Raw genomic sequence first — 19669 nt, forward strand, 5'->3', positions numbered from 1 at the left:
CCGGAAGAATTATTAACAACAGTACTATCTCGTCGTGAAAGCCTTCATTGTATGAGTATAGACAATGTCACAGCCTTGAAACGTGCCAAGGATTGAAAGAAAGCGGTGGCGGAGGGCCTCAGGAGGGACTGAGTCCTTTGGGCCCATACCAAATCGAGCCGAAGGCATGGGCATGGCACACACCACGGGAGGTGTATGCAGAGGGGCCCGGAAAAGAGGTAGAAGAGGGAAAACCTCAAGCCCAGAGACAAGAGCTCTGACATGTACTGTGATTGTACAACTCGGCTGGGGCCGCCAATCTGGAGGATCGACGACAGACTGAGGGAACAGGAGACGATAATTGGGATGCCATAGCAAGACACAAACGTGTGTAGCATAAGCAGCCATTACTCGTTAGCGCTGGAACTGCAGTGGAGGGACACCTGCCTCCACAAGTATGCTGCTCATAGGGCTTGTCTGGAAAGCTCCAATGGCAAGTTGGATCCTGTTGTGATAGATGGGGTCCAGCAACCGCAATGCAGAAGGGGATGCTGAACTGTAAGCCAGGCTCCCATAATGTAGACGGGGCTGAATTAACGCCTGGTAGAGCCGTAGAAGTGTAGACCGATCGGCATTCCAGCTGCTGTGACTCAAACAGTGAAGAGCGTTAAGATGCCGCCAACATGTATGTTTAAGCTGCCGAATATGAGGGAGCCTAGTCAACCAGGTACCAAAAACCAATCCCAAAAACCGATGCTTCTCCACCACAGCAAGAGGTTTGCCGTCAAGATAAAGCTGTGGCTAAGGGTGAAAAGTGTGTCGCCGGCAGAAATGCATAACGCAGGTCTTAGCAGCTGAAAACAAAGCCATGCACTAGAGCTCAAGACTGTGCCTTGCGGATAGCGTCCTGCAACTGCCGTTCGGCAGCTGCCATGCCTATGGAGCTATAGCATAGGTAGAAGTCGTCAGCAGACAAGGAAGCTGAGACAGACGTTCCCACCGCTGCAGCGAGTCCATTAATAGCAATTAGAAAGAGGCGAACACTTAAGACAGAGATTTGTGGGACCCCATTCTCCTGAACTCAGGAGGAACTATGGGAGGCCGCAGCTTGCACATGGAAGGAATGAAGCGACGGAAAATTTTGTATGAAAATTGGGAGTGGACCTTGAAGACCCCAACCATGAAGCGTAGAGAGGGTGTGATGTCGCCATGTCATATCGTATGCTTTCCACATGTCAAAAAAGACAGCGACTAGGTGCTGACTGCAGGCAAACGCCATACGGATAGCAGACTCCAGGCACACCAGATTATCGGCGGCAGAGCGGCCCTTACAGAACCCACCCTGAGACGAAGGCAGAAGGCCCTGAATCTCAAGTAGCCAATTCAACCGCCAGCTCACCATGAGTTGAAGGAACTAGCAAAGAACGTTCGTGAGGTTAATGGGTTGATAGCTGCCCACCTCTAGTTGGTTCTTGCCAAGTTTCAAATTCGGGATTACAATGCTTTCACACCACTGCGATAGGAACTCACCCTCAACCCAGATACGGCTGTGCAGGTCTTGGAGGCGTCGCTTGCAGTCCACTGAGAGGTGTTTGAGCATCTGACAGTGGATGCGATCTGGCCTGAGAGCAGTATAAGGACAATCGGCTAGGGCACTTTGAAACTCCCACTCATTGAATAGAACATTGTACGATTCAGGGTGGTGCATGTGAAATGAAAGACTCTGATGTTCCAACCGCTCTTTCAGGGAGCAGAAGGCCAGTGGGTAATTCGCAGAACGGAACTCTGAGCAAAATGCTCTGCTAAGCGGTTTGCAATTGTGTCGGAATCAGTACAGATTGCTCCATTCAGTGAAAGCGGAGGTATGCTGACTGGGGTCCGATAGCCATAGAGGAGCCTAATCTTTTCCCAAACCTGCGATGGAGAGGTACCGAGGTCAATGGTGGAGACGTATCTTTCCCAGCACTTCTGCTTGTGATGGTGAATGAGACGGCAGGCTCGCACACGAAGCCATTTAAAGGCAATGAGGTGTTCCAATGAGGGAAGCTGCTTGTGATGCTGGAGTGCCTGCCTGTGATATTTAAGCTCAGGCGCCCACCAAGGTACAGTCCTCTGCCGAACAGGGAATGGTAGATTCTGCAGCAGAAGCGATGCTGGTGCTGACGAGTAAGCCACTGCACCTAGGTCGTCACTGGAAAGAGGCTCAATAGTGTCGATGGAGGTGAACAAGTCCCAGTGAACCTTATTCGTAGCCCAGCTGCCGAGGTGCCCAGAAGAATGACACTGTGGTAGTGACAGAAAGATGAGAAAGTGGTCACTACCGCACAAGTCGTCATGCACACTCCATTGGACAAATGGTAATAGGCTAGGGCTGCAGATCGAAAGGTCGATGGCTGAGTATATGCCATGCGCCACACTGAAATGTGTGAAGGCACCAGTATTTAAAAGAGAAAGGTCGAGCTGTGCCAATACTTGCTCAACTATGCTGCCTCGGCTTGTGGCCACTGATCCACCCCACAGAGGGTTATGGGCATTGAAGTCGCCCAGTAAAAGAAAAGGTGGTGGAAATCGGGCTATCAGCGCAGCCAGGACATGGTGGAAGATAGAGACTGCAGACCATAACAGCCTGAGGCATCCACACCCAAACAGCGACAGCCTCTAAAGGTGTTTGTAGAGGGACAGACTCGCTTTAAAGGGAGTGAAGGACGTAGATGCAGTTGCCACTAGTTACCCTCTCATAAGCTGCCTGGTTCCTATAATAACCCCGATAGCCACTGAGGGATGGAGTTCGCATTGCCAGAAAACCAAGTTTCCTGAAGAGCAATGCAGAAGAAAGGGTAAAGGCTGAGAAGTTGGCGGGGCTCAGGAAGATGGTGGAAAAGACCGCTGCAGCTCCACTGAAGGATGACATTGTCCATGGCCGAGAAAGGCGTGAAGGGACTGAGGACGCAAATTATGCCGCTGGGTCACCTGCTGCCACCGACTGAGTACCGACAGGAGCGACATCCATCATCTCTGACGGACCAGCGAGATCTAGGTCCTCAGTGGACACCAGAATCTCCACCTCATCCTCAGATGCAGACCTTGTATGTAGTGGTGGAGTGGGTGCCACCACAGGTTCCTTGGTCTTAGGGTCTTCAATTTCGATTTCTCATACTGTTCCTTTGGTTGCCCTTGATGGGAGGGATTCTTTGATTCAGTCTCCGGGACTGGACCACGAAGCTCTACGACCAGTAACGTGTGGCTTCTTCAGCCACTGCTGGGTGTCTGCTATGCCACTGGTAGGAACCTGGGAGGGGATCCATTCCTAGCGAGAGAAGCCGAAGAAGACTTACGCTTCAACAGCTTAGGGACTGACTGGGGGGGGGGGGGGGGGGGGGAGCGTTCTACTCCTGAAGTAGATGGTGTGGGAGCAACAAGGAGGGAAGAGCCATCAACCATCAAGGGGGTAGGTGGGATCCTTCGGCTCTGAGAGCTGACTGTATGTGGTGCAGCTGATGGAGTTCACAGTGGTGGCATAAGATGATGTCATGCACATGGGATGAAGCCATTCAAATTTCCGTTTAGCCTCAGTGTAGGTCAGTCGGTCCAGGGTCTTGTATTCCATTATTTTCCTTTCCTTCTGTAGAATCTTACAGTCCGGCGAGCGAGGGGGATGGTGCTCTCTGCAGTTGACACAGATGGAAGGCAGGGCACATGGAGTATTGGGATGGGATGGACGACCACAATTGCGACATATGAGTCTGAAAGCACAGCGGGAAGACATATGGCCGAACCCAACACTTGAAGCACTGCATCGTGGGAGAGATATATGGCTTGACATCACAGTGGTAGACCATCACCTTGACCTTCTCAGGTAATGTGTCACCCTCGAAGGCCAAGATGAAGGCACCAGTGGCAACCTGATTATACCTCGGACCCCAGTGGACGCGCCAGACGTAATGGACACCTCGTCGCTCTAAGTTGGCATGCTGCTCGTCATCGGACTGTAAAAGAAGATACCTGTGGAAGATAATCCCCTGGACCATATTTAAGCTTTTATGGGACGTGATGGTAACAGAAACATAGCTAAGCTTCTTATAAGCGAGAAATGCTCGTGACTGAGCAGAGGATACAACGTAATGTCTAGCAACAACAAAAACAATAGAAAACGTAAGAATCTAGTTTGGAGGTCTCCAGCACCCATACCCCCATATGATTCTAGAAACGGTCACTAACTGGATACTGGAAACATCATTTCTTCCTAGGTACACTATCTTCAAGATACAGCACTCACTCCTACATAGTGCTTCGCTGGAGACACTTCTCAGCCAAGGTACTCCTGCTTCATGTATTCTAACATTAGAACTAACAGGAATATTTGTTTTCTTAACAGATGTGCCCCTGTATCTTAAAGCAGCTTCAATTGTTTCCTCAATCGTGCACAATATAGTCTAATACATTGTTTTCTGTGGCACGGTCTACTGTTCAGACTGTGGGCTTATCTGTCTGTTATTCGGACTCTGGGCTTATTTACTGCGACCGTGTTCGACTGCACAGCTTTATCGCCTCTTAGTTTCCCTTATTCTTCCAACTTCTGCTTGGCACTGGCATTCTGCCCTTTTCTCTATGTATACCACGTACTTCATTCCATTCAATGCCTTATCGCCCTGTTTGGTCACACTGAGAATTAGTGGCATTTCTTACTGTAACATAATCGGTAGGAGTTGTACATTTTCGTCCTACCATGTTGGTGTATGTCCTGTCCAACCGTAATTCAGAATGGAGACATCTCTGAATAGTTTCCATTGTCTTTGCTCTGTTTCCATATCATCAGGAGTTTTCTGTTTAAATTTTTCCACGACAGATTGTTTATACACTTTTTGCAGTGGTTGCTGGTGTTCATCCACCCATCCATCCATTCGAAAGGAGACATTCCATGGAGTGTAGGTCCCTTGTGTTGTTGTGTACCCTTAGTGCGGTGGTTGCTGACATTTATCTGCACATCCTTTAGAAACGAGACACTCCATAGAGCGTAGGTCCCTTGAGTTTTTGTATAGGCCTACCCTATGTGCAGTAGTTCTGGTGTTCACACACCCATCCAGCTGAAAGGAGACACTGCACATGTTGCAGACTTTTTGTGCAGTGGTTGCTGGTGTTCGTCTGTCCATCCAATTGAAAGGCAACGCTCCACAGAGCAAAGGTCCCTTAGGTTGTTGTGTAAGCCTACCCTTTGTGCAATAGTTGCTGGTGGTCTTCTTCCCATCCAGCTGACAGGACCTACTCCACAGCTGTTGTGTATAGGCCTATACTTTTTGCAGTAGTTGCTGGTGTTCATCTGTCCATCCAGGTGAAACGAGACGCTCCACAGTGCACAGGTCCCTTGGGTTGTTTTAGATTCCTACCCTGGTTGCTGGTGTTCATCTGTCCATCCATTTGAAAGGAGACACTTCACCAAGCATAGGTCCTTGGGTCAGCATCTGCAACAAAATACGCAAAACGTTATGAAACAGCTATAAATGTATGATACATAAAGAATAAGCATTTATTAAAACCGTAAGTAAAGTCTCCACATCACAACAGAGGAAGAATTCTGAACTTTGGTAAGAACTGCTGAGCAACATTACCATGCAAGTTTTTCTGCATAGCCTGAGAAAAATACGTAGAGCACAGGAGAAATGGCAGGACGTCAAAGTAACTACATGCACATGCACACCACTAGCGGAAATATAAAATATTTGAGGTGGCAGTTCTCTGTGACAGAGGGAACAGCCACCATAGGACATTAGTGTTGTACGTGTCTAGTGTTCTTACCAGGGTTGGTAAGGTATGTAAGGGGAGTGAACACTGTGACATGTTTATTTGATGACTGTTAAGGACAGGGTGATCAGCAACCGAATGAGTCTCATAATGGTCTCATTGTGGATCTCCATTCGACTGGATGATTGAATCGTGTAGTGACGAGAATCGTAGGGCGTAGAGATGTAACAATGGCCCAACGCTGGACCACAACAGGCACGCATATTATTTATCAATATTCTGGTTGACCACATCTGACGATCACAGAGGAATATCATCTTGTTGAGCATTAAGCACCCTTCTCACGTGACAGAGGACGCAGGTACCATCACGTGTGAAGGCCGCCATTAACGTATCATGAATGCTGTAGGAATTTGTACATGGGTGGAGCAGCAACCGCAGGATGAAATTTTCTTGTAGAAATAGTAAACAGTCAGTCAGGTCCAAATTGGAAGGTTTATTTAACATTTATAAAAACGTCTCCATCAGAAGTAAATATTGACAACCTAAACAAGTTAACAGTGAAAATATGTTAAGCTACTTATATGCACAGGTGAAATTACATGTCGTCAGGAATACAAAAAATTATTCAGACTTACTGGATGACATATACCCGCCAGGGTGAATGGCTGTAGTGTTTGATACCTGGGATCTTAAAGTACATCATCGTGTAGATAGTTTCAAAAAGTCGATCGCACCGTTAAGGACCTCTTCTTGTAAGACGGCTCCTCTGATCGTCTCTTGAAGCATTTATACAGGGTGTCCCCCCAGGACTGGTCAATAGTCAGGGATAACATACGAATGATCATTCGACGCAAATAGTAAATACGGGCTCTAAAACGTGTACCGTAAGAGCTATGTGCACTGCGTCGGTATGGAAAGCAAACAGGTTGGAGTAAAAGAGATGTGTTTCACAGTACCGAAGATGAAGCAGTGTTCATAGCTCTTAAAGCACGCATTTTAGACCTCAAGCTTACTAGACTTTCTTGCTTCGAATGATCATTCCTATCCAACTCTGAATACTGATCATTCGCCCTGGGACACCCTGTGTAGATTAAGAACATCAGAGGGGAACCTTGGTCATCACTTCAGTTTCACTCGAAGATTTCCTGTCAGTTACAGCGAGGGGCGTTCAGGAAGTAATTCAACACCTGTTTTCTGAAAGCAGGTTGGTTTCATTCAATATTCCAATAAGCCATACTATTCCCCATAGTTTTGGTTACAATATCTTGTAGTTCAAAGTAATCTCTATTCATTGCGCCGACCTTATGCCATCTTACTGGGACGGCCTGTATACCTGCGTGGTACTACTATATTTTCTGGCGTACTAGCTAAGGTCTTGCTGCATCAATAATCTCCCCATCATCCACGTACTGCTTCCTGCGGAGTGCATACTTCACTGGGTCAAACAGACGTAAGGAGGAAAGTGCGAAGATATGAAAGCTGGTCTGTACAGTGGGTGAGGAAGAACAGTCCAATGAAGTTTTGTGAGCGTCTCTCGGGTCCATAAATCTGTGTGAGGCCTTGCGTTGTCATGTAGTTTGCATTTTCGTAGCGACGTGCAGGCCGAGGGTAACACCACGAAGAAGGAAATCAAACAGAATTACCCCTTCAGAGTCCCAGAAGACGGTCGCCATAACTTTAAGTGCTGAGAGCGCGGCTTTGAACTCGTTCTTCGGAGGATAGTATGGGTGACGCCACTACATGGAATGCACTTTTGTTTCCAGTTCAAAGTGGTCAATCCATGTTTCATCACCTGTGACCATGTCCGACAAACTATCAGCCTCGTAACGTACAAGTAATTTCGTACAATGGTTACTCCTTGCTCTTAATGGTCTTCTGTTGGAAGGCTAGGAACCGATTGGCACACTCCTTTGGGTACCCCAACTGTTGGAGGAGTGTGGTTACTACTACCAACAGAGACGTCCAGTTGAGCAGCGAGGTATTAGGTTGTGATGCGCCGATCACCTAGAATGAGAGAGTCCGCATGGCAGGAGTCACAGCTGAGTGCGGCCGGCCGGTACACAGGAGGTCGGACAGGTTCTCCAACCTTGTTGCGATGCTGACAAAAATCCCGCACAACCGTTACCGTGCTTTTGTTCACTGTCAGGTTTCCGTAGACATTCTGCAAGCGCCTACGAATGTTTGTGAGTGTCTGGTTTCCCGCCAAACGAAACTCAATGACAGCTCTCTGCTTGGAACGCACTTCCCTCGAAGAGGTCATTTCGAAGGCTACGTATAGCACCACAGCCTATCGGTACATCGTGAAACTATAGGGGCTGAAGCAGGGTTACTCCACGATGCCCCGCAATCAGTTCCTAATTTTTAAAAATTAAAATTAGCTGAGAAAAAAAGAAATGTGTTGCATTACTTATTGCTCGACCATCCTAAGAAATTCTGACCTTTATGATACGAATGCTACACTGAAGAGCCAAAGAAACTGGTAAACCTGCCTAACATCGTGTAGGGCCCCCATAAGGGCGCAGAAGTGCAGCAACACAAGGTCTGAAGTAGAGCTGGAGGGACCTGACGCCATGAATCCTGCAGGGCTCTCCATAAATCCATAAGATTACGAGGAGGGCGGAGATCTCTTCTGAACAGCACGTTGCAAGGCATACTAGATATGCTCAGTAATGTACATGTCTGGGGAGTTTGGTGGCCAGCGGTAGTATTTAAACTCAGAAGACTGTTCCTGGAGCCATTCTGTAGCAATTCTGTGCGGTGTCGCATTGCCCAATCCCTTCGGAATTCACAATGGACATGAAAGGGCGCAGGTCATCAGAAAGGCTGCTTACGTAAGTATCACCTGTCAGAGATATCACTCAAACTGCACACGTTCCACACCGTTACAAAGCCTCCAACAACTTGAACAGTCCCATATTGACATCCAAGCTGCGTGGTTTCATGAGGTGGTCACCATACTTATACACGAGACTTGTCCGACGAGGCAACATGTTTCCAGTCATCAACAACAAGCGAGGCGTAAAGCTTTGTGTAATGCAGTCACTAAGTGTACACGAGTGAGCTTTCGGCTCCAAAAATCCATATCGATGATGTTTGGTTGAATGGTTCGCACGCTCACGCTGACACTTATTGATGGTCCAGCATTGAAATCTGCAGCCATTTGCGGAAGGGTTGCACTTGTGTCACGTTGAACGATTATCTTCAGTCTTCGTTGGCCCCGTTCTTATAGGATCCTTTTCCGGCCGCAACGATCTCGGAGATTTTAAGTTTTGCCGGATTCCTTATATTCGCGGTAGACTCGTGAAATGGTCGTACAGGAGATGCTGTATCCCATCGCTCATGGGATTACTGTAACACCACATTGTAACTGAAATCTTAATAAGCTGTCCTGATAGCAGCAGTAACCGATCTAACAACCGCGCCAGACTCTTGTTGTCTTGTATAGGTGTTGCCGACCGCAGCGCCGTGTTCTGCCCGTTTAGGTATCTCTGTATTTGACTACTCATGCCTATCCAGTTTCTTTGGCGCTTCAGTGTATAAAAAATCAACAATATTCTCGTACTGTCTCTAATTTTTGAAACTCTGGTCAAAAATCATGTTGAAATCTAACGTTATACTAGTATTCGCTCATTAGGAATAGTCAATCATAAAAATGAAAACCTAGGTCGAAGAACTTTATTTTGCATGTTGATTTGTCCTGTTTCAAGGGCTACAAACAGATAAAGGCATATTATGTAGATACATGTAACAGATCGACTACTGCCTGTTTTTATTGCAAACTATGTGAGAACTATCAAGTTTTCTCCTCATATGATATTACAAGTTTGTTGTGGCTCCTGTCGTTTTTAATATTTTACAGCAAATGGATCGTTGTACTCCAATGATACTGGACTTCGCAAAATACTTCCAAACTAAGGATAGTACCATTATATAGTACAACTGATGTCTGACGATAACAGTGACAAGCTATCATACACTCTAGATGGGACATGTGTACCGTCTAATAGCCTATGCCACACTGTAGCAGGTACATTACTGTCACATTAACACTGTATCATTTCTTATGGAATGTGTTTACAGCTCGTTACTGCCGGCATTGTTATTAAAACGACACTGATTGGTTTTCCCATTTTCTATTATAACGCAATATTGCAAAGCAATGTGCATTATACTAATAAAAATTGATTAAAAAAGAAAAAGATTTATTTAAAAACCAAAAACTTTACCACTGCTGCTACGGCAATTGATATCTCGTTTTTTACCCGATTACTAGTAAAAAATAAAAGACATCTTTTATAACTGAGGCCGAACAAATACGAAAGGTACCGGTTGTTCGGAACAATATCCGTATTGGTTTTAACTGCTCGGTTTTTTCCATTCTTATTACGAAATCACAAATCAGACGGCGTAACTGAGACGATATGTCAGAGGCACACGGTTTGGTAGCAGGACTCTTATGAGGAACTATATCAAGAGCCTTCTGGAAATTTAGAAATATGGAATCAACGTGAGGTGCCCTGTCGACAACACACGTTACAATAAAGTGGAATGCTCATAGATGTGTGGCAGAGTTTGAGACGAGGGGACACGTGTAGTGGAGCTTTCTTTGAGCACATCTTTAAGTCCAGGGCAGATAAGCAAAACCCGAGTGCTGCCTTCTTGGGTACAAAGAAGGCCGTCGACCGTTTCACGCACGACAGCATACTATTCGAACTCCACCAGTATGAATGTCCCTTCCACATCATCATTCTTAGATAATATAAAATTCTTTGTTAGGCCAAATAAGAGCGAGAGCAGAATTAAGCAACTAGAGCCAAGGGTTCCACAAGGTTCAATACTGGGCCCTGCACTCCATACTATTTACATGAGTGACATACCAAACGGGACAACACTGTCTTAGCCTCTTTGCGGATGAAAATTACGCGGCTTCAGAGGCACCTCCAGGAAATTACTCAATGGTGCAGTATCTGGAAAATCAAAACTAATCTCGAGCAATCATGTTCACTACCAAAAGGAGACTTCTCAATCGTCAGTCCTCTATAGACCGGCGGGAACTCCCCTGGCGCGATTCGTTAAAATGCTTGGGCCTGAAATTGATCGTAAACTACTCTGGAAGTATCATATTAGCGACGTATGTAATCGGGGCTCCACTAGACTATTTCAGTTGTATCCACTGTTCAAGGGTAGTGGCCTAACCACCACAGCTAAATTGTTTATCTGGAAGATGGTGGTACTTCCAACGATGCTTTATGGCTGTGTGATCTAGGGCATGGTAACAGAGACTCACCTCCAAAACAACGACTTAAGGGGACATTGTACGTGAAATCCGTTGACATTTGCCTTTTCTGTTTTCTTCTTCATAATGTACTTTGGATCTTCCTGAACATTTTGGTATATAATACATTAATATTCTGAATGTTAACATGTGACTGTCAAATTTCTCGGTTACGCACGTTCTACCACAGTTGAGCAGTCATATCTTGGGAACTACATAGTCTAGAAGGCTGTGAATTGCTTTGTTTTGTGCCTACTGCTACGTCTCAGAAGTTGGCATGACGAATAAACAAATCAGTCCTTTGTTTCTGGCACCAGTATTCGTTGAAAGCAGTGTGATTATCAGCTATTTTTGTAGTTAGCTAACTTCTATTGCTTTTTACACGTAAATAAAGTGACTAAGCGTAAAGGTAACTTCAAGAAACACAAATTTGCGGGTAACAGATATGTGAGACCTGCATTTTCTTCTGAAGTACTTGAAAACACGTGTTCTAGCAGTAGAGGAAACTACGATAATGTTTCTGAAGTGAACACGTCACCCTAGTGCATCGAAAAGGAAAGTAACTTTAGAAACGGATGAGAGTGGTGAACATTCTCTTCCTTTGGCAATAATGGAGGCAATCAAACCCTTTTACAGAAATTCGGCAAATCATGAGCTACTAAAGAAGGCCCAGAACGTAAATGAGTCTTTCCGAAATGTTGTGTGGTGCCGTGTGCCTAAAATATATATTTGTTGGCCTCTTGACTCTAACGTTAGCAGTGTCTGATGCTGTAATAACTGTTAATGGTGAGAACTATGAAAAACTTGAGGTTCTGGAGAAGTTAGGGGGAAAGATATGGACAGAACACTGCTGAAAGACCGCGGGAACTCGATACGCTTCGTGTATTTGAAGCACTCAATACATGACAAAAGAAGCAAGAAAGAAAAGGAGGTGGCAAGAATTGGGCTGCTGTGACACTGAAGAAGACACAGACTATGGTCCAGGGAAATTCAAGTGCATGAAATACGCAGAAACTTAAGTCTGTATAAGAACTGTTTTTTTTTTTTTTTCTTTTTGTCATCAGTCTACTGACTGGTTTCATGCGGCCAGCCACGAATTCCATTCCTGTGCTAACCTCTTCATATCAGAGTAGCACTTGCAACCTAGTTCCTCAATTATTTGCTTGACGTATTCCAATCTCTGTCTTCCTCTACTGTTTTTGCCCTATACAGCTCCCTCTAGTAACATGGAAGTCATTCCCCCATGTCTTAGCAGATGTCCTATCATCCTGTCCCTTCTGCTTATCAGTGTTTTCCACATATTCCTTTCCTCTCCGATTTTGCGTAGAACCTCCTCATTCCTTACCTTATCAGTCCACCTAATTTTTAACATTCGTCTATTGCACCACATCTCAAATGCTTCCAATCTCTTCTGTTCCGGTTTTCCCACAGTCCATGTTTCACTACCATACAATGCTGTACTCCAGACGTACATCTTCAGAAATTTCTTCCTCAAATTAAGGCCGGTATTTGATATTAGTAGACTTCTCTTGGCCAGAAATTCCTTTTTTCCATAGCGAGTCTGCTTTTGATGTCCTCCTTGCTCCGTCCGTCATTGGTTATTTTACTGCCTAGGTAGCAGAATTCCTTAACTTCATTGACTTCGTGACCATCAATCCTGATGTTAAGTTTCTCGCTGTTCTCATTTCTACTACTTCTCATTACCTCCGTCTTTCTTCGATTTACTCTCAAACCATACTGTGTACTCATTAGACTGTTCATTCCGTTCAGCGTATCATTTAATTCTTCTTCACTTTCACTCAGGATAGCAATGTCATCAGCGAATCGTATCACTGATATCCTTTCACCTTGTATTTTAATTCCACTCCTGAACCTTTCTTTTATTTCCATCGTTGCTTCCTCGATGTACAGATTGAAGAGTAGGGGCGAAAGGCTACAGCCTTGTTTTACACCCTTCTTAATACGAGCACTTCATTCTTGATCGTCCACTCTTATTATTCCCTCTTGGTTGTTGTACATATTGTATATAACCCGTCTCTCCCTATAGCTTACCCCTACTTTTTCCAGAATCTTGAACAGCTTGCACCATTTTATATTGTCGAACGCTTTTTCCAGGACGACAAATCCTATGAACGTGTCTTGATTTTTCTTTAGCCTTGCTTCCATTATTAGCCGTAACGTCAGAATTGCCTCTCTTGTGCCTTTACTTTTCCTAAAGCCAAACTGATCGTCACCTAGCGCATTCTCAATTTTCTTTTCCATTCGTCTGTATATTATTCTTGTAAGCAGCTTCGATGCATGAGCTGTTAAGCTGATTGTGCGATAATTCTCGCATTTGTCAGCTCTTGCCGTCTTCAGAACTGTGTGGATGATGCTTTTCCGAAAGTCAGATGATATGTCGCCACTCATATATTCTACACACCAACGTGAATAGTCGTTTTGTTACCACTTCCCCTAATGATTTTAGAAATTCTGATGGAATGTTATCTATCCCTTCTGCCTTATTTGACCGTAAGTCCTCCAGAGCTCTTTTAAATTCAGATTCTAATACTGGATCCCTTATCTCTTCTAAATCGCCTCCTGTTTCTTCTTCTATCACATCAGACAAATCTTCGCCCTCATAGAGGCTTTCAATGTATACTTTCCACCTATCTGCTCTCTCCACTGCATTTAACAGTGGAATTCCCGTTGCACTCTTAATGTTTACACCGTTGCTTTAGTGTCACCAAAGGTTGTTTTGACTTTCCTGTATGCTGAGTCTGTTCTTCCGACAATCATATCTTTTTCGATGTCTTAACATTTTTCCTGCAGCCATTTCGTCTTAGCTTCCCTGCACTTCCTATTTATTTCATTCCTCAGCAACTTGTATTTCTGTATTCCTGGTTTTCCCGGAACATGTTTGTACTTCCCCCTTTCATCAATCAACTGAAGTATTTCTTCTGTTAGCCATGGTTTCTTCGCAGCTACCTTCTTTGTACCTATGTTTTCCTTCCCGACTTCTGTGATAGCCCTTTTTAGAGATGTCCATTCATCTTCAACTGTGCTGCCTACTGCGCTATTCCTTATTGCTGTATCTATAGCGTTAGAAAACTTCAGACGTATCTCCTCATTCCTTAGAACTTCCGCATCCCACTTCTTTGCGTATTGATTCTTCCTGACTAATGTCTTGAACTTCAGCCTACTTTTCATCACTACTATATTGTGATCTAAGTCTATATCTGCTCCTGGGTACGCCTTACAATCCAGTATCTGATTTCGGAATCTCTGTCTGACCATGATGTAATCTAATTGAAATCTTCCCGTACCTCCCGGCCTTTTCCAAGTATACCTCCTCCTCTTGTGATTCTTTAACAGGGTATTCGCTATTACTAGCTGAAACTTGTTACAGAACTCAATTAGTTTTTCTCCTCTACCATTCTTTGTCCCAAGCCCATATTCTCCTGTAACCTTTTCTTCTACTCCTTCCCCTACAACTGCATTCCAGTCGCCCATGACTATTAGATTTTCGTCCCCCTTTACATATTGCATTACCCTTTCAATATCCTCATACACTCTCTCTATCTGTTCATCTTCAGCTTGCGACGTCGGGATGTATACCTGAACTATCGTTGTCGGTGTTGGTCTGCTGTCGATTCTGTTTAGAACAACTCTGTCACTGAACTGTTCAAGGTAACACACCCTCTGCCCTACCTTCCTATTCATAACGAATCCTACACCTGTTGTACCATTTTCTGCTGCTGTTGATATTACCCGATACTCATCTGACCAGAAATCCTTGTTTTCCTTCCACTTCAATTCACTGACCCCTACTATATCTAGATTGAGCCTTTGCATTTCCCTTTTCAGATTTTCTAGTTTCCCTACCACGTTCAAGCTTCTGAAATTCCACGCCCCGACTCGTAGAACATTATCCTTTCGTTGATTATTCAATCTTTTTCTCATGGTACTGTAATAAGTTTTAAATCGCAAAATTTCTTAACTACATTTTTTGCAATAAACAACATGCAATTTTCAAAGCATGCGAAGTGGGGATTCAACACATATTGAACTACAATAATTAGAACATTGTGAGTTTTTTGTTTATATGTTCATTTATTTACAAAAAATTGAGTGTTTGAAAAATAAGATAACACGCCCCACAATGCAATTTTAGTAATAGTTCTAGTTCAGTGTATCTAGAAAGGTGCATCCAATAATTATGGGAAATTGTAAGCTGGTGTCTTAAAAAGTTTCCGGGGGGGGAGGGCACAAAATTCGATAACTGAACATTGGGGGCACAGGACATATAATGACCCCTGCAGAATCACCACAGGCGCACCTTGGTTCGTCCCACACAAACATGACAACCACCGTAACTATCATACAACAAAGAAGGCACTCATTCTACGATAAATAACAAAAATAATCATTCCCTCTCATTTCAAAAAATGGTTCAAATGGCTCTGAGCACTATGGGACAACTGCTGAGGTCCTCAGCCCCCTAAAACTTATAACTACTTAAACCTAACTAACCTAAGGACATCACACACATCCAGTCCCCGACGCAGGATTCGAACCTGCGATGTTAACGGTCGCACGGTCTGAGCAAGTGTCACACCAAACGCAGCACATTTACACACGCACCAAGAAACGTACACATGTAAATAAACCCCTCACTTCTCATCCCAAACTTTGAGTGAAATTATTAGACGAAGGCCACCGGGTGGTCAATTAACACGGGCTTCAAAATCCACCCATGTAAGGCCTTGGGGAGCCTTCTTTATCAGATAATCCGCGGTGTGCAGCCGCCAGTGGGTGTGTGACGTCAGGCGGGCAGCGGCGGAGCTGGGCGCGGCGGGATATTGATATGCAGTGGGCCGGGATGAAAAGCAAGCGGTGTCAATAGCGACCTCGGTGCGGCCGCGTGTGATGGATGAGCCGGCCGGCGCGCCTAATGGCCGCCGCGTTCTTAGGGCAGCGGGGGTGGAGGAGGCACTTAGGGAGCGCTCCGGTCCCGAGGAGGGCGCGCCGCTGCCGCGCCGAAACGTCTCGCACCCCGACACTACAATGGCGCCGCGCGTAAACAGACCAGGGCTCTCCCCGCCACCCCAGAACCGCTGATCTGCAACGAGTTCGGAGAATTTTATTTCGCGAAATGTGGCCGTTTCGAATTGTGGACAACTTTGTATCGGACTACATTATAACAGTGTCTTGGCCGCATGCTACTTTATTGAAATGCATTGGGTTGGCCGCGCGGGATTAGTCGAGCAGTCTAAGGCGCTGCAGTCGTGGACTGTGGTGCCGGCGGAAGTTCGAGTCCTCCCTCGGGCATGGGTGTGTTTCCTGAATGAGATTTTCACTCTGCAGCGGAGTGTGCGCTGATATGAAACTTCCTGGCAGATTAAATCTTTGTGCCGGATCGCGACTTGAACGCGGGACCTTTGCCTTTCGTGGGCAAGTGCTCTGCCAACTGAGATACCCAAGCACGACTCACGACCCCTCCTCACTGCCTTAGTTCTACCAGTATCTCGTCTCCTAGAGCGCTTGCCCACGAAAAGCAAAGGTCCCGAGTTCGAGTCTCTGTCCGTCACACAGTTTTAATCTGCCAGGAAGTTTAATATCAGCGCACACTCCGCTGCAGAGTGAAAATCTCATTCTAGTAAGTGTCTTGGTCGCATGCTACTTTATTAAAATTCACTGGGTTGACAAAGTCGGACCTCCTTTGGCACGGACTCAAGAAGTCTTTGGAAGTTCCCTGCAGAAATATTCAGCCACGATGACTCTAATAGCCGTCCATAACTGAGAAAGGGATGCAGGATTTTTCTCACCAACTGACCTCTCGATTTTGGCTCATAAATATTCGATGGGATTCACGGTTGGTTAGTTGACTTGGGGGAGCGGACCAAACAGAGAAGTCATCTGTCCTGTGGGACTAGGGAAAGAAATCGGCCGTGCCCTTTCAAACGAACCATACCGGCATTTACCCGAAGCGATTTAGGGAAATCACGGAAAACTTAATTCCGGATGGCCGGACGCGTGTCCTTCCCAATGCGAGTCCAGTGCGCTAATTACTGCGTCACCTCACTCGGTGAGGATTCATGTCGGACTGTCTGGGTGGCCAAATTATTCGCTCGAATCGCCCAGAGTCTTCTTCAAACTGATTATATGCCGTTTTGTCATCCATAAAAATTCCGTCGATGTTTGGGAGCATAAAGTCCATGAATGATTCCAAATGGTCACCAATTAGCCGAATATAATCATTTCCAGATTGGTTCAGTTGGACCGGAGAAGCTAGTCCCTTCCATGTAACCACAGCCCTCACCATTATGGAGCCACTATCACCTTGCACAGTGACTTGTTGAAAACTTTGGTCGATGCGTTCGTGGGATGTGTGCTACACCCGAACCCTGCCGCATGTTCTTATCAACTGAAATAGGAACTCATCTCAACAGGCAACGGTTTTCCACTCGTCTGGAGTCCTACCGATATCGTCTCGAGTCCAGGAGAGGCGCTGCAGGCGATGCCGTGCTGTTAGCAATGGAACATAAGTCTGTCGCCTGCTGCCATAGATCAGTAACTACAAATTGCACCGCACTGTCTTAACGGATGCGTTCGCCTTACGTCCCACGCTGATTTTTGTGGTTGTTTCACGCAATGTTGCTAGTTTTTTAGCACAAATAAGTCTACTCAACGTCGCACTCTCGGTCGTTAAGTGAAGGCTATCGACCACTGCTTTGTCCGTGGTGAGATGTAATGCCTGAAGTTTGGCATTCGCAGTATAATGTGGATCTCGGTTTTTAATTCCTTGACGATTTCCGAAATGGAATGTTCCATACTTCTAGCTCAAGTATATTCCCTTAGTGCGGCCACAAGCACGTCGGAAATCTTCTCACATGAGTCACCTGAGTACAAATGACAGACCCACCGAAGCACTGCCTTTTTTTATGCCTTCTGTAAGCCTACTCGATACTATTGCCATCTGTATATGTGGACATCGCTATCCCATGACTTTCATTATCTCAGTGTAACCCGCTACGGCTTTTAGGCGTCACCAGATCTAAAAACAAGCAAATATAAACAAAACTTACCAGTAGATTTATAAAACAAAAAAATCGAGTTACACTTAAAAAAAAAAGAAAAAGAGTAGACCCACCACGAAGAAGTTATGCAAACTGCACACAAATCGATATTCAGATGGGAAATTCCAAGTATCACCGCGCACCTGGCAGCATGTCGATCCCGGGCGTAAAGTGTTTGCGGATTTCATTATGTGTACTCAGTTGGGCAGGAAATGAGTCTCTCACACAGGCATGTGAACAATGGGACACAATTTTAGGATTTGAGAGAGTACATGTAGTTGTACTCAAAGATTGCCGTTGGAGCAACTGGCGAATCGCTCAACAGTTGAAAAGGAAAAATACCTCTATTCGACTATGTTGGCAGGAATGGGTGAACCATGGCTAAACACTAAAACTAAACTACTCCAGAGCAGGCCATGAAGGCCCAGCGGTACCGACCTGCCACCGTGTCATCCTCAGCCCACAGGCGTCACTGAATGCGGATATGGAGGGGGGGGGGGGGGGGCAGCACGCGGTCAGCACACCGCTCTCCCGGCCGTATGTCAGTTTACGAGACCGGAACCGCTACTTCTCAGTCAACTAATCCCTCAGTTTGCCTCACAAGGCACCCCGCTTGCCAACACCGCTCGGTACACAGGATGGTCACCCATCCAAGTGCTTGCCCAGCCCGACAGCGCTTAACTTCGGTGATGTAACGGGAGCCGGTGTTACCCCTGCGGCAAGTCCGTTGGCATGGCTGAACAAAGCGCCAAGAAAGTAGCAACCGACCTCGAGAGACGACAGAAGATCGAACAGTCGTGAGAGAGGCACTCCGCTGATTCATCATTATCATTGACCCGACGTCCAGATGCTGCTTGAGTGACAGCAAGGACCATCAATAGGCAGAGAATTGTTTTCATTGATGAGTCTCGCATAGAACTGAGCCCTGATGTGTGGAGAAGCCTCAGACAGTTCTGGGACACCAGCCTGATTGTGGCCGTACAAGCGGGAGTGATGGTCTGGGTCTCATTTTATTTTCAGGGCCCGTTTGTTTGTCATCTGCGGCACTCTTACCGCACAGAGGTACTTCAACAAAATTCTCCGCCGCGTTTTGTTGCCCCTTATGGGTTCATATTTCAGCGAGATAATGGCATTCCCTACAAGGCTTCGCCAACAAGGTCGCCGGATATATCCGCAATCGAGAACGTTTGGGGCATTATAGGCAGGGCCTTGCAACTAGATCACCATTTGGAAGATGTGACTCGCCAATTGGACAGCATTTGGCTCGAAATCTCTCAAGACGACATCCAACAACTGCCACGCCGAATAACTGCTTGCACGAGGGCCAACAGAGTTTAAATGCGTTATTGACTAGCTTAGTTGGTAAAACTCTTTGTTTGTTAAATCACTCAATTTTTTCTGAAACTTTTCTAATTTGTTTGTCTGTACACGCACCTCACATCTACAGATTTTATCCCATACGGATAACCCCTTCGCGGAGTGTTTTTGAGTGTATTAAATGTACAAATAACGTCCAGAATGAGATTTTCACTCTGTAACAGAGTGTGCGCTGATATGAAACTTCCTGGCACATTGTAATTGTGTGCCGGACCGAGACTCGAACTCGGGACCTTTG

At 45.6% G+C, this 19669-nt stretch overlaps 1 long non-coding RNA gene across 1 annotated transcript in view; it reads right to left on the reverse strand.

The window, feature by feature from the left end:
- Window positions 1-3491: 3491 nt before the first annotated feature.
- Window positions 3492-19669, reverse strand: part of LOC126293663 (uncharacterized) — a 159994-nt gene continuing 143816 nt past the window's right edge. Inside the window, exon 3 of the long non-coding RNA XR_007552334.1 lies at window positions 3492-5438. This is a non-coding gene — a long non-coding RNA (uncharacterized LOC126293663). The remainder of the gene's footprint in view (window positions 5439-19669) is intronic.

Source organism: Schistocerca gregaria, chromosome 10 (genome assembly GCF_023897955.1).
Source record: "Schistocerca gregaria isolate iqSchGreg1 chromosome 10, iqSchGreg1.2, whole genome shotgun sequence".
Lineage (NCBI taxonomy): Eukaryota > Metazoa > Arthropoda > Insecta > Orthoptera > Acrididae > Schistocerca > Schistocerca gregaria.